Source organism: Equus caballus, chromosome 1, assembly GCF_041296265.1.
Source record: "Equus caballus isolate H_3958 breed thoroughbred chromosome 1, TB-T2T, whole genome shotgun sequence".
Classification (NCBI taxonomy): domain Eukaryota; kingdom Metazoa; phylum Chordata; class Mammalia; order Perissodactyla; family Equidae; genus Equus; species Equus caballus.
Genome location: NC_091684.1, coordinates 141437210 through 141452369, shown reverse-complemented (window position 1 = coordinate 141452369; position 15160 = coordinate 141437210). Strand labels below are relative to the sequence as shown.

Here is a 15160-nt window from a genome sequence, read left to right as displayed (position 1 = left end):
TAATAATAAGATCTAATAAGTAAATCTTATTTTAAAAATATATGCATAAGAGAGAGATCTAAAACAAAGTGATCTAGAAAGGTTTATTACCTAATAATAATAGGTTAAAAAAAAAGGGACAAAAAGGGTTACTTGGTAATAAACAGTATAACTGCTACTAAGGTATAACCATCATGAACCTTTATGTACAAGCATAGTAATGAAATATATAAAGCAGAAACCAAAGAAAATGCAGAGACAGAGTAGAAACCACAGTAATAGAGACTTAATTCCTTGACAAATCAAGCAAACAGATACAACAGTATGTACACCGCTAGTTCTGAACCTGTCAGTCCATGGATCCCTATGAGAATCTGATGAACGCTGTGGATCCTGACTCCCCCAAGACTAAAACTCCTATGTACATACTCCTAAAAATATGAGCAAAACTACAAAGGTTTCACTGATGTCCTGAAGTCATCCATGTACTCCAAACTGATAAAATGTTATGGATATTCTAAAATATCTTCTTAGTGTTAGCGGAAAATCTTCGAAAACTAACTGTATTTTAACAATAATTCCAAAATCTAGGTAGAATTTAGACCACATTTCTAACCACAAGCAGTGAAACCAAGAAGCATTTACAGAAACAACTAATATGGAACTATCTCCAAGATATACTTTTAAGTGAAAAAAGAAAAATACGTATTCAGGTATAGTATAATAGTTCATATACAGTCACACATTTATATTCTAAAAAATTAAACATGCATGTATGTTCACAAATGCATAAACTTTGGGAGGATATACCAAAAAATTAGCAACACTAGGTTCCCTCTGTGGGGAGAGGACCTGGGTTACTGGGAAATATGAGTAGGAAAGATATTTACTCTTCACTGCATAACCTTTCGAATCTCATATATGTGCATTTTTTGGTGAGAAAGAGTGGCCCTGAGCTAACAGCTGTGCCAATCCTCCTCTATTTTGTATGTGGAACACCACTGCAACATGGCTTGATGAGTGATGTCCAGGTCCATGCCTAGGATCTGAACCTGTGAACCCTGGGCTGACGAAGTGGAGTGCCCAAACTTAACCACTACACCACTGGGCCAGACCCAAAAAATAGTCCATTTTTAAATAAGGAAAGGAAACCAAAAAGCCAAATTTTTGGAAACTCTCTTCTAAATAGGTTTTTAAGCAAAAAGGGGAAGAAAAAAGGGATTTGACGTTATCTAGAAAAGTATATAAAAACATTATATGTTAAAATCAACAAAATGTAACCAAAGTTGACTCAAAGAAATATACAGAGACTTAAATACTTCATTTCTAAATAAGAATTAAATAATTAGTAATTCAGTTCAGAATCAGAAAAACAAGAGACTCTAAGAGAATAAAAATAATAAAAATTGATGAATAAGAAAGATAAAAAACTACCAGGATTAATATCTAAATTTCAGAAATGACTCTTTAGTGAGAAAAATGAACAAAACAATCAGCTAACTTAATCAAGGAAAAAAGGATAAGATATTCAATTTTACAAGTAAGAATGGAAAGACAGTTGTGGAAAACAGTTTAGCATTTCCTCAAAAAGTTAAACAGAGTTACTATATGACCCAGCAACACCACTCCTAGGTCAATACCTAAGAGAATTGAAAATATACGTTCATAGGAAAACTTGTATAGGAACATTCATAACAATATTACTCATAACAGCTGAAAAGTGGAAACAACCCAAATACCATCAACAGATTAATGAATAAACAAAATGTATTATTATCTACACGATGGAATATTACTCAGCCATACAAAGGAATGAGTTACTAATACATGCTACAATATGACTGAGCTTTGTAAATACCATGCTAAGTGAAAGAAGCCAGACATAAAAGGCCAAATATTGTATTATTCTATTTATATGAAATGTCCAGAAATGGCAAATACATAGAGACAAAAAGAAAGTTGGCAGCTGCTAGGGAGGGGAGAATGGGGAAAACTGCTTAATGGGTTCTACTTTAGAGTAATGAAAATGTTTTGGAACTAGACAGAGATGGTGGTTGCACAATATTGAAAATGTACTAAGTACGAATGAATTATTCACTCTACAATGGTTGTGTTATGTGAATTTCGACTCAATAAATTATTTTTTAAAAAAGAAAAGAGTATGGCAGGAAGGGCTTCCCTAAAATGAACTTACGATATGTTACCAAAAGAAAACAGAATCAGCAGTGGGCAATCAAATATACATCAAATATACAGACAAATATACAGCAAGAATGACTTTTATGGTCAAAAAAAATTACAGAATGCCATCCCAGGTTCATCAAATTGTGAATTCAAAGGAAAGAAAGTCAAGAGCATTTGAAGAATGTAAAGCGGATCAGAGGAGCTAGAAAACATACAGGTGTTCATATAAAATTGTAAGAAAATGAACACTGAGTTCAGAACGTGAAAAAAAATATTTAATGAGCCAACGAGTTTGCTTTTGTTCTGCAATCTATGATGAGTCAAAACCAATAATTTGGGGGGCAAAAATGGTATCTGCACCTAGCACAGTACCTGGTACCTTATACGTCCTCAATGAAAGATACATTTCAAGAAAACCAATTTGATAGTAATATACACTGAACTGGAGAACTGGAATAACCGAGTTTAGGATACCACTGAAATAAGTTAGTACTGAGGTTCAAAGAAACTAACAACAACAAAAATCAAGTTTAAGGAAGAAATCTTTCATGCCTTCAAGAAACAGACAATTCCTAAGCTACTTTAAACATTTCAGGGCATTGAAGAAAGAGTCTCAGCTCTTCTTTAGCTGCCAATAAAGTAACAATAGTAAAACACACAAAGCACAAAAAATACATTTATAATACTGCCCCATCAAGGTGGTCGTAAAAATCCACAACCAAAATATTAGCAAGAAAAGTGCAACAGTACATTAAAAGGTTAACACACAATGTGAGTGGTGATTATTCCAGGAATATAAAGACGGCACAATTTAGGCAAATCTATTAACTTTAACAAAATCCAGTTTATATTGTGAGAAGTTAAAAAAGTATCTGATAAAACCCAATATCCATTCCTAATAAAAATCTACTAATACAGCAAAAACAAAGGTTTTCTCTTTAAAATGATGAAAAATTACATATCACAAATGCAAAGAAAAACACTAGCAGTATTGGCTTTTAGAGTGAAGGTCAAGACTGCTCACTTTCACCACTATTATCAATAATGCAACTGAACAAAAAAAAAGTAGTATATGTTCTAGAAATTGTTATTTACAAGTGATATTACTGAATACCTGGAAAATCCATCAGAAGAATCTGACTAAATATTAGAAACAAGACGACAGTGAGGTAGTTAATTACAGAATAAATAAAAATCAAAACTCAAAAGTATCTTGTTCTAAGTGGTCAGGCTCCCTTTTGAGAGTCAAGATCCAACTTCAAGGTGGTCCCATGCTCTTGTGACCCTGCTGACCAACTGCCACTAAACACAGTTGAAAAAGAAAATAGGAAGATGGCAGCAAACCCTTCAGGACAAGGCTTTCAAAACAAAAACAGAGTTGCAATCTTGGCAGAACTGGACAAAGAGAAAGGAAAATTACTAAAGCAGAAGCAATCTTCAACAAATCATCCTGGAGCTAGCATTATGCTCTGGAGACCCTCACTTAATAAGGACTTCCAGGATCATGCTGAGCAGCAGACTGCAGCCCAACACAAGGTAGCTTCGCAGCATGCAAATGCACATTCATCTGGATACTTCACAATTCAAGACTGCATAAGAATCTTATTTTTCCCATTTTACCTCACTTTGACCCAGAATGAAGAACATATTCGCAATGAAAGTCACTTTCTAATATCAAAGGCCAAAGCTACTAACTCTATGACTTTCAGAATTTTGATGAATTTTCATATTTTTTACTTCTTTAAAAGAAAGGTATATGTACGTGAAAACAAAAAGGAGGGTAACTAGGATGATGAACGCTTTAGAAGCTGTATTATCTAAGGAACTGATTATGCCACCAGTGACTGTAACTTTCTTGCAATGCAATTTAACTTTAACTGTAAATCAGACTCTGAATTTGACGGTCACATAAACTCATCCCCTAGCTCCCAAGAAGTTGGACTCATATCACATCCAGAACAGGATTTTCAAGAAACATTTAAAGAAACAAGGGTGTTTTTTAAAAACGTAAATCAATAGGTTTAAAAAAGCTGCATTCATATTTACTGTTTATAGAATCGATGTCAGCGTATCTTTTGGTTTTACAGTCAATGTAATACCCTAAAATATTCTGTTAACTCATAACTAGTTCCCCTCTTCTAATTTTAAAAGAAAACCCAAGATAAGACTAAACTGCCAACCAGTCCTAAAGATCTTTTATAAACACTTGCCACTATAAATGATCTGACTAAATGCTATTAAAAACAATTATAAGAAAAAAAACCCTCAAAAGTATCTTTAAATAACTACAATAACCAAGAATTATATATAAGGAGAAAAAAATTCCACGTAGAGTTGTTAACAAAGAACATAAAACACCTAGAAACAAACTGAATAAGAAATGTGCAAAAATTTTATTAAAAAATAATTAAAATTCTACCAGAAAATAAAAGAGATTCTTTTAATAAGTGGAGAGCTAAGCAATGCTCTCATTAGAAATAATCCACATTTTAGGAAGTTAATTCTCCTTCAGTTAATGCATAAAATCAATTCAATATTAACCAAAATCACCCTGGGCTTTTCTGAAACTTGATAAAATATTTATTAAGATTATCTGTTAAATGAAATACACAGCTATTGCAAAAAGAGAAAAAAAAATCTGAAAAAAATTACAAACTGCACAGGGTCCTGGCTTACCAGATATTAAAAATTATAATGTTGGCATAACTAAACCAATGTGGTTCTGACACAATAGACAGATTATACTACAAAATATCAATATAAAAAAATTGAGAGTCCAGAACAAGATCCAAGGACATATATTAAGCTAGTATATCATGAATGTTAGCATATGATAAAAACGTTATTCCAAATGAACGTATATACTCTCTATCCCAGTGTGTACAAGGAAACATGTTTAAGGATGTTCAGTGCACTCTCTTTACAATAGGGAAAAACCTAACTATTCATCAATAGGGAAGAGACAACTAAAATGTGGAATATTCAGATGATGCCAAAGTTTAAACTTTATACTATAAAGAAGTTAACACATGCAAATCAACAAAAACAATATAATTTTTTAACATTCAAAACAACATTTAGTATTTAAGGAATATAAAAAACAATACTAGAGGGGTGGCACTACATAAATTAAAAGTAAAAGCCCCAAAGTCGGCAAGACTGGCTAGGTTTGAATCTAGGCTATACAACTTACTGGCTATTAACCAAGGCAAGCTCTTTAATTTCTTCATGGCTCAATCTGCTTACCTGTGAACTGGAGAATAAGAGAACCTCTATGGCTATCATGAGGGTTAAAAGAGACAACACACATAAAGTTCTGAGAATCACCGTCTGGAACATAGTACATACACAATAAATGTAAACTGCTATTGTGATCATTATTATTTTGTTCATTATTGCTATGTCTACTAAATATTGGTTGTAGATATACGTGTAGATGTACATAAAAGTTTTTTTTTTTAAAGATTAGAAGGATAGACCCCCAAAGTCATGATATGATCACCTAGGGGAGTGGCAGGTGTAGAGGAGGACATCAACATCATGTGTTAGGCTTCCATTCCTTTATTTTAAAAATGGTTGCAGAAACATGACAAAATGTTAACACTAGTTAAATGATGATAGAAGAAACATAGGAGGGTCTTTTTTATAATTCTCTGTATTTTTCTTCAGTCTTAAATTTTTCTCAAGAAAAGGAAAAACAAAAAAGTTTGTAATCATATCATTTTCAATTATAATATAATCAAAAGTTATCATCACTATCCCATTATTCTTTTAATTTAGGATATTTACAAATGCGAAGACATCTTTATAATGGGCTTGATTCTGTAAATAGCATTTGAACAATCCTAAAAATTTTTTTAAAAAGATTGATTTTATCTATCCTGTTTCTAACTAACACAGAAGCTTTGTAAAACAAAAATTGAATAACGTAGGTTTAATGGTGTTTGTTCTTTCCTCTGGTATACAGAAATCTGCAAAGTTATGGGACAAATACCCTAGAGATGATACATCCATCAGCCTGCTACTTTAGATACTCTGAGATAACTGTACTTAAAATATGTCGTTCTGCATATGTATTATATATAAATATCACAAATATAACCTCTGGGTGTATTCTGATGATGCATTCTGTAAAAGAGAAAGACGAATCACCAACGCAGCCAGATTTGCCAAAAATTAGGGGATGATGCTTTTCAGAATAATATGATCAGCAGAGAGAGGTTCAAAGAACAAAATACTGCATCAAACTAACATTTTCAATAAAACTTTTGAGCTACCGGATAAGATCTGTTTAGTCCCTTCTTTAACATATTATGTTGTAGGCAAATAGAATAAAAACCAACTCATGAGCTGTTCAAATTACAAACCGTGGTTCCTTCAATGCTAAAACACTTACAATAAACTAAAATCAACTTGAACGTCTAAAGTTTTCAAGCTGTAAGCCTCACTCACATCAGGTACAATCAGCAGACTCTCTCTAAATGTCAAACATTAGAATAAATAATTTTCTCCCTCACTAAGATAGAGAATAAAGTTAGTATTTCTTCAAATATTATATAAAACCTAGTTTTTAGACCAACCATTTCAAAACTAAATTATCTACCAGCTGTAGGATCTCCAGTGTTACTGGCCCACAATTGTTCAAAAATAAAGTAAAATCACTGATTTAATCAACTACTTTTCAGTGTAGTTCTTGTTATTAGCAACTGTCAAGTTGGGGCAAGGTGCAATAATTGATAACTGACAATTTTTTTCATTTTCCATGAAACTCCAAGAAAGTATATAGTAGGTTCACAAAGTATATATCTTTATATCCAATTGACCAACATTTTCAAACCTTAATGCCTTAAGCCAGTTTAATCAAGCTCCTACCTTAGCTACAAAAAGACAAGCATGATTCAATAAATTCTAGAATGGAATCAGGAAATTAAGACACTGATACTTAAGAAATAACCTTGGGCAAAATCACTTACCCTCCCCAGGGCTCATCTAAAAAATAAGGGATTCAAATAAGATAATCTCCAAAGTCCCTTCCAGTTTTAGAATACTATGAGCCTTTATACTTAAAATAAAACCCACACGTTCAATGACATACAAAATTAGACCTTACTACTGTTGGGGCCCAGGGCAGGCCACTCCAAACTATACCACAATAGCATACTGATTATTTTGAATTAAAGTTACTTGAGAAGCAAGACAGGCATTCTGCCCCTCCTGTCTCTGTTCCCCTTGAAAGCAGGAAATGAATCTCCCATGTGAAAGGTGCTCTCCCTGCCATCATTATCCCCAGAACCAGAGATTTCCAGCAGAGAAGTCTATATAAACAAACCTTGCTTATTTACTCCCTCAAGCTAAATTCTGCTTAAATTCCTCCCTAATTATGTACTTCAAATCTAAGGTTCTTTGTCCTGTCATTCCTCACAAATTTATTGTTTCTTTGTGTAAAAGATTTAGATTCTGCCTGCTTTGTTCACTTTCCAAGCACCATTTTCACAATTCTTCCCTGTGCACGTAATTAAATTGGGTTTTTCTCCTGTTAATCTTGACTTGTGTCAATTTTATTATTAGGCCAGCTATAAGAACACAAGAAGGATAGAAAGAGGATTTCCCCCTCCCTGACACCACACTCTACTCACTTCTAGAAAGAATACAAAAAGGACAAATAAATTCAGCAAGTGCAGAAGATATTGCTGACTTCTCAAACCTCTTTCCAGATACAGCCCTGCTGGCAGAGTAGATCGAATGTGTGCTTCCAGGACTTTGGGGTATCCCAAACTAAGTAGTCCATTTTAATCAAGAAATTACTTTAAATTCCTACAATTTGGATGGTGTGCTTTTAATATAAAATAATGTCTCTTGAGGGCAGCCCCGTGGCCTGGTGGTTAAGTTTGGCACACTCCACTTAGGCAGCCTGGGTTCACAAGTTCAGATCCCTGGTACAGACTTATACCACTTGTCAGTCATGCTGTGGCAGTGCCCCACATAGAAAATAGAGGAAGACTGGCACAGATGTTGGCTGAAGGCTAATCTTCCTCAAACAAAAAGAGAGGCAACAGATGTTACGTCAAGGCAAATCTTCCTCAGAAGAAAAAAAAAAAGTAAAATAATGTCTCAAATTACCTACCTAAACTGAGACTAACAGAAGACTCCACACATTTATCCTGTAATAGCTAGGACTTCTCCCTCCCAATTTTCCACTCTCCTAGCCCCACTTCAGTAGTTGGAGGGAAAAAGGTACAGGAATAATCATCCTTTTTCCTACCTTGAAAATTTAAATGATACACTCACAAATTACAACACTTTAAAATGTAGCAACAGAATTCTAAAGCACAAGTTTCTGCTTTACAGATCTTAAACTCTAGAGAAGGTTTTAAAGACTAGGTCAATTTTCTTAGACACTGAAGATTGCATTTTACAGAGGTTTTCTTAAAATTTTGTGTTTACTTCTAAAATTTGGGAAATAAGCAGATAAACAGAGAGTAAGGACAATTTATTTTTTATTTTATTGAGGTCATAATAGTTTATAACATTGTGCAATTTCAGTTGTACATCAGTACTTGTCAGTCACCATATACATGTGCCCCTTTACCCCTTATGCCCACCCCTCAAACCCCCTCCCCCCTGGTAACCACTAATCTGTTCTCTTTGTCCATGTATTTGTTTATCTTCCACATATGAGTGAAATCATACGGTGTTCGTCTTTCTCTGTCTGGCTTATCTCACATAACATAATATCCTTGAATACCATCCATGTTGTTGCAAATGGGACAATTTTGTCTTTTTATGGCTGAGTAATATCCCACTGTAGGTATATACCACATCTTCTTTACCCATTCATCAGTTGATGGGCACTTGGGTTGCTTCCACATCTTGGCTATTGTGAACAGTGCTGCAGTGAACATAGGGATGCATAAGTCTCTTTGAATTGTTGATTTCAAGTTCTTTGGATAAATATCCAGTAGTGGGATAGCTGAGTCATATCGGATTTCTATTTTTAATTTTTTGATAAATCTCCATACTGTTTTCCATAGTGGCTGCACCAGTTTGCATTCCCACCAGCAGTGTATGAGGGTTCCCTTTTCTCCACATCCTCTCCAACATTTATTGTTTTTTGTCATGGTAATTATAGCCGGCCTAACAGGTGTAAGGTGATATCTTAGTGTAGTTTTGATTTGCATTTCCCTAATGATTACTGATGTTGAACATCTTTTCATGTGCCTGTTGGCCTATATCTTCTTTGGAAAACCATCTGTTCATATTCTCTGCCCATTTTTTGATCAGGTTTGCTTTGCTGTTGTTGAGTTGCATGAGTTCTTTATTTATTTTGGAGATTAACCCCTTGTTGGATATATGATTGGCAAATATTTTCTCCCTGTTGGGGAACTGTCTTTTTGTTTTGTTCCTGGTTTCCTTTGCCTTGCAGAAGCTCTTTAGTCTGGCAAAGTCACATTTGTTTACTTTTTCTTTTGTTTCCCTTACCTGAGTAGACACGGTATTCGAAAAGATGCTTCTGAGACTGATGTCAAAGAATGTACTGCCTATATTTTCTTCCTAGGAGTTTTATTGTTTCACATCTTACCTTCAAGTCTTTAATCCATTGTGAGTTAATTTTTGTGTATGGCAAAAGGTAATGGTCTACTTTCATTCTTTTTGCATGTTGCTGTCCAGTTTTCCCAACACCATTTACTGAAGAGAGTTTCCTATCACCATTTTGTTCTTAGCTCCTCTGTCAAAGATTAGCTGTTTGTAGATGTGTGGTTTTATTTCTGGGGCTTTCAATTCTGTCCCTTGATCTGTGTGTCTCTTTCTGTACCAGTACCATGCTGTTTTGATTACTATAGCTTTGTAGTATATTTTGAAGTCGGGGATTGTGATGCCTCTAGCTTTGTTTGTTCTTTTTTCTCAGGATTACTTCAGCTATTTGGAGTCTTTCGTTGCCCCATATGAATTTCAGGATACTTTGTTCTATTTCCAAGAAGAACGTTATTGGGATTCTGAATGGGACTGTATTGAATCTGTAGATTGCTTTAGGGAGTGTGGGCATTTTAACTATGTTTATTCTTCCAATCCATGTGCATGGATTATCTTTCCATTTCTTTATGTCATCATCGATTTCTTTTAATAATGTCTTATAGTTTTCATTGTATAGGTCTTTCACCTCTTTGGTTAAATTTATTCCTAGATATTTTATTCTTTTTGTTGCAGTTGTAAATGGGATTGTAATTGTAAATGCAATTGTAAATGGGATTCTTGAGTTCTCTTTCAGTTAGTTCATTATTAGAATATAGAAATGCAACTGATTTTTGTGAGCTGATTTTGTATCCTGAAACTTTGCTGTAGTTGTTGATTACTTCTAATAGTTTTCCAATGTATAATTTAGGGTTTTCTATATATAGAATCATGTCGTCTGCAAACAGTGAGAATTTCACTTCTTCCTTGCCTATTTGGATTCCTTTTACTTTTTTTCTTGCCTAACTGCTCTGGCCAAAACCTCCAGGACTATGTTGAATGGGCACCCCTGTCTTGTTCCTGTTCTCTGAGGGATGGCTGTCAGTTTTTCCCCATTGAGTATGATGTTGGCTGTGGGTTTGTCATATATGGCCTTTATTATGTTGAGGTACTTTCCTTCTATACCCATTTCATTGAGAGTTTTTTATCATAAATGGATGTTGGATCTTGTCAAATGCTTTCTCTGCATCTATTGAGATGATCACATGGTTTTTAGTCCTCATTTTGTTAATGTGGTGTATCACACTGATTGACTTGCAGATGTTGAACTATCCCTGTGTCCCTGGTATAAACCCCACTTGATCCTGGTTTACGATCTTTTTCATATATTGTTCTACTCGGTTTGCCAATATTTTGTTGAGGATTTTGCATCTCTGTTCATCAGTGATATTGCCCTATAATATTCCTTCTTTGTGTTATCCTTGTCTGGCTTTGGGGTCAGGGTGATGTTGGCCTTGTAGAATGTCTTAGGAAGTGTTCCGCCTTCCTCAACTTTTTGGAATAGTTTGAGAAGGACAGGTATTAAATCTTTGAATGTTTGGTAGAATTCTCCAGAGAAGCCATCTGGTCCTGGACTTCTATTTTTGGGAGGTTTTTGAATACTGTTTCAATCTCTTTACTTATGATTGGTCTATTCAGATTCTTTATTTCTTATTGATTCAGTTTTGGGAGATTGTATGAGTCTAAGAATTTATCCATTTCTTCTAGATGGGCATATAGTTTTTCATAGTATTCTCTTATAATCTTTTATATTACTGTGGTATCCTTTGTAATTTCTCCTCTTTCATTTCTAATTTTATTTATTGGAGTCTTCTCTCTTTTTTTTTTTCGTGAGTCTGGCTACGGGTTTGTCGATTTTGTTTATCTTCTCAAAGAACTGGCTCTTAGTTTCATCAATCAAGAGTAAACACAATTTTAAAATAAACTATACAATTAAAAGCAGCAGCCCAGTGGCATAGTGGTTGAATTCATGCGCTCTGCTTTGGCAGCCCTGGGTTCACAAGTTAGGATCCCAGAACAGATCTAGCACTGCTCGTCAAGCCCTGCTGTGGTAGCATCCCACACAAAATAGAGAAAGATTGGCACAGATGTTAGCTCAGCGACAATCTTCCTCAAGCAAAAGGAGAAAGACTGGCAACAGATGTTAGCTCAGGGCCAATCTTCCTCACAAAAAAAACAAACAAATAAACAAAAAAACTATATTTAGTCCACTACCAAAGGGTATCATCACGTAAGTCCATTCATCAACTATACATTTTCCAACAGTCACATCTTCTACAATTTTTAACAAATCTGTTTCATTTAATATGTAGATGAGGGTACTGAAATATGACTAAATTCAGTAGTTTCTAACATAAATTTTCTTTAATTTTAAAAATTAGATTAACATTTAAAATTCACAAAACTTTACTGAGCACATACTAGATTTCAGACACTTTAACTTATGTTAAAGATGACATGAGTGGAGCCATATTAAAATAGAGCCAGAGTAGCCATTTGAAAGGAATTGCCTTGCACGTCTTGTTTTCTTTATCTTCCAAACTGGATCAAACAGGCAACATTCCAAGAAGTCAGTAGGGACAAGAATATCCTGTTTGTAAGGAATTGATGAAACTGGACTTTGCTGATGATGGAATTGCTAACCAATCAATGAAGTACAAGTCTAGCCTTTCGCCTGATGACTGAATCTCAACCCAATCTATGAAGTACAAAAGAGCCTCACCTCATCTAGCACCAACAAACTCTTCTTTAATACAACTTACCTTATCTTCCTCCCTTTTCCCTATAAAATCTTGAGCCCCTATCCTGTAATCAGGACACTATATGGGTTTCTATCTGAATCTGTGGTCCCCAAATTGCAATTCTTTGATCCCAAAAGAATGCTTTGCCTCTTAAATTGGTTTCTGTTTTTTGTAGGCTGATATTTAATTATCATAAAAATCCATGAGACAGTAACATGAAACAAATTTTTAAAATTAAATAATAATAATAACCACAAACTAATACAATGTTGTTATATGTCAATATATCACGATAAAACTGGGGGGGGAGGGGACTTAAATAATTTGACAAGATCACACATAAGGTGAATGTCAGAGTCAAGATATGAACACAAGTCTCTAGACTCTGAAGTCCAGTGCTATTTCCACTGTCCCACAACACCACTCTCTGGAAAAATTATTTCTAAATGGAGTGTGGATATAAGAATCGAGTGTGAGAGCCTGTCAAAATACACATGCCCAACTCCCCACTCCCACCACTTCTTTTGGAGAGGTGTGACACTGCCACCTACTCCCCCTCACCCTTTGAATCAGCCTAAGGATGACATCTGTGATACTCCAATTTATAATAAGAAACATATATAGATTATACAGATGTATTTGTTCCCATTCCTGGCACAAAGCTCCTAAAACCTTTGAAATTTCCTGGATAAGAGGAACAAAGCTATCTTCTGTTTATGTTAATGGAGTGACTTCTGGAAAGCACCTAAAGATAGGGGTTGATTGCCAGTGGAACCAAGCTCCTGATCAGAGTGTTGGAAGTTTCAGTCCCACCCTCTGAGCTCTGGGAAGCGGACAGGGGCTGGAGATTGAGTTCAATGGCCAAAGGCCAACGATACAATCAACAATGCCTATGTAATGAAACCTCCATAAAAACCCAAAAGGACAGGGTTCAGAGAGCTTCCAGGTTGGTGAACACATGGAGATTCAGGAAGAGTGGCACACTCCTAGAGGGCATAGAACTTCCATGCCCCGTGTATCTCTTCCACTTGGCTGTTCCTGAGTTACATCCTTTCAGAATAAACCAGTAATCTGGTAAGTAAAATGCTTTGCTGAGTTCTGTGAGCCAAACCCAAGGAGGAAGTCTATAGCCAGTTGGTCAGAAGCACAGGTGACAATCTGGACTTGCAATTGGCATCTGAAGTATGTATATGGGGGAAAGTCGTACAGGATTGAACCCTTAACCCGTAGGATCTGACACTATCTCCAGGTAGACACTGTCAAATTGAGTTGAATTGTAGGACAACCAGCTGGTATCTGAGAACTGCTTAGTGATGTGGAAAAAACCCACATTCAAAATTGGAGTTGGAATCATAACTGTACATCTAATTGCAAATTCTCTACATGCTGATTCATTAGAGTAGCTTCCTTACTCAACTCCCTGATACCAGGTTCTCCCCCACTCCAATTCATCCTCCATCTTTCTACAAACCTGATGTTACTCTCTTGCTTAAAGCCTCAAATGGCAACTTGGTACTTACTAAGTAAAAGCCAATTGCTTTACACTAGCAACCAACTCCTCACAATCAGGTATTGAAGTACTTTCTCAGTTTATCTTCTTCTACCCTCTCCCACGTACCCCTCACATGCAAGGCCTTTCAGAACTTAAACCTAGGCTTTCTAATTCTCTAACAGGATCTCTCTCACTTTGAACTATAATTATTTAGGATTTCTTTTCTCCCCTAATTGATAATACACTCCTCCTGGATAGGGACTCCATCTTATTCAATTTTAATTCCCTTGCATGCAGCCTAGAACATTATAGTGTTTGTTAAATTAACTGATTACAACTGATGTCTACATTTAAATAATTCTGGCTACCAAAACAGCAACTTTCAGACAAGTTAACTTCATATCAGTCACTCAAAGACTCACTAAAAGTCAATTTAGGAATTGTACAACTAAATAATAAACTCTGTAATTTAACAGAGACGACCTCTTCTACCTACCTCTTTCCTCAGTTCTGTTCTGACACATAATAAGTCTTTAATAAATGGTGTCTATTATCATCATCATCATCATTATTATCCCCAACCATAGATATAGTTATCATTCATCTAATATCCACACCCAGCCCCCAACCTCAAGTGTAAAAGAACTAAAGTCTAGAAGTGTAGAAGAACTTCTAAAAATATAGAAGAACTGGTGTGTCTGAATCATAAGTACAATATTGTTCTTTGCCCCAAATATCCAAAGGAGGCAATGATCTAGAAAACCCCTGGAAGAAAGTTAGGATCTCCATGGGTAGTGGTGGAGGTCAGTTATAGAGAAACTAAGAGCTTTGAAAGCAAAGGAGAATATAGAATTTGAGGGAAGTCAGGAGATGGAAGGTAATGGAACAAGAAAATACTACAAAATCATGGTAAGTAATTAAATTAACATGGATAACTGCAAGCAAGACTAAAAAGTGCAGAGAAGAGGTTAGAGAATTTCTGTGAGTAGGTTTCAGGAGCCACTCCTAAGTCAGGCTCAAGATGCAGTGAAACAAAATGAAGGGAACATAAACCACATGATCATCTGAATCAATTCAGGAAAAACATTCGACAAGATTCAACACCTTTTTCCTTTTTTTTTTTGAGGAAGATTAGCCCTGAGCTAACTACTGCCAGTCCTCCTCTTTTTTGCTGAGGAAGCCTGGTCCTGAGCTTACATCATGCCAATCTTCCTCTACTTTATGTGGGATGCCCACCACAGCATGGCGTGCCAAG

The 15160-nt window shown here is 35.3% G+C and overlaps 1 protein-coding gene and 1 pseudogene across 50 annotated transcripts in view; one reads left to right on the top strand and one right to left on the bottom strand.

Annotated features, from left to right (window-relative positions):
- The window catches only part of HERC1 (HECT and RLD domain containing E3 ubiquitin protein ligase family member 1), a 204183-nt gene that overhangs the window by 156863 nt on the left and 32160 nt on the right, over nucleotides 1-15160 (bottom strand). The gene's annotated exons all lie outside the window — the stretch shown is intronic.
- Nucleotides 3376-3803, top strand: LOC138917647 (SOSS complex subunit C pseudogene; annotated as a pseudogene).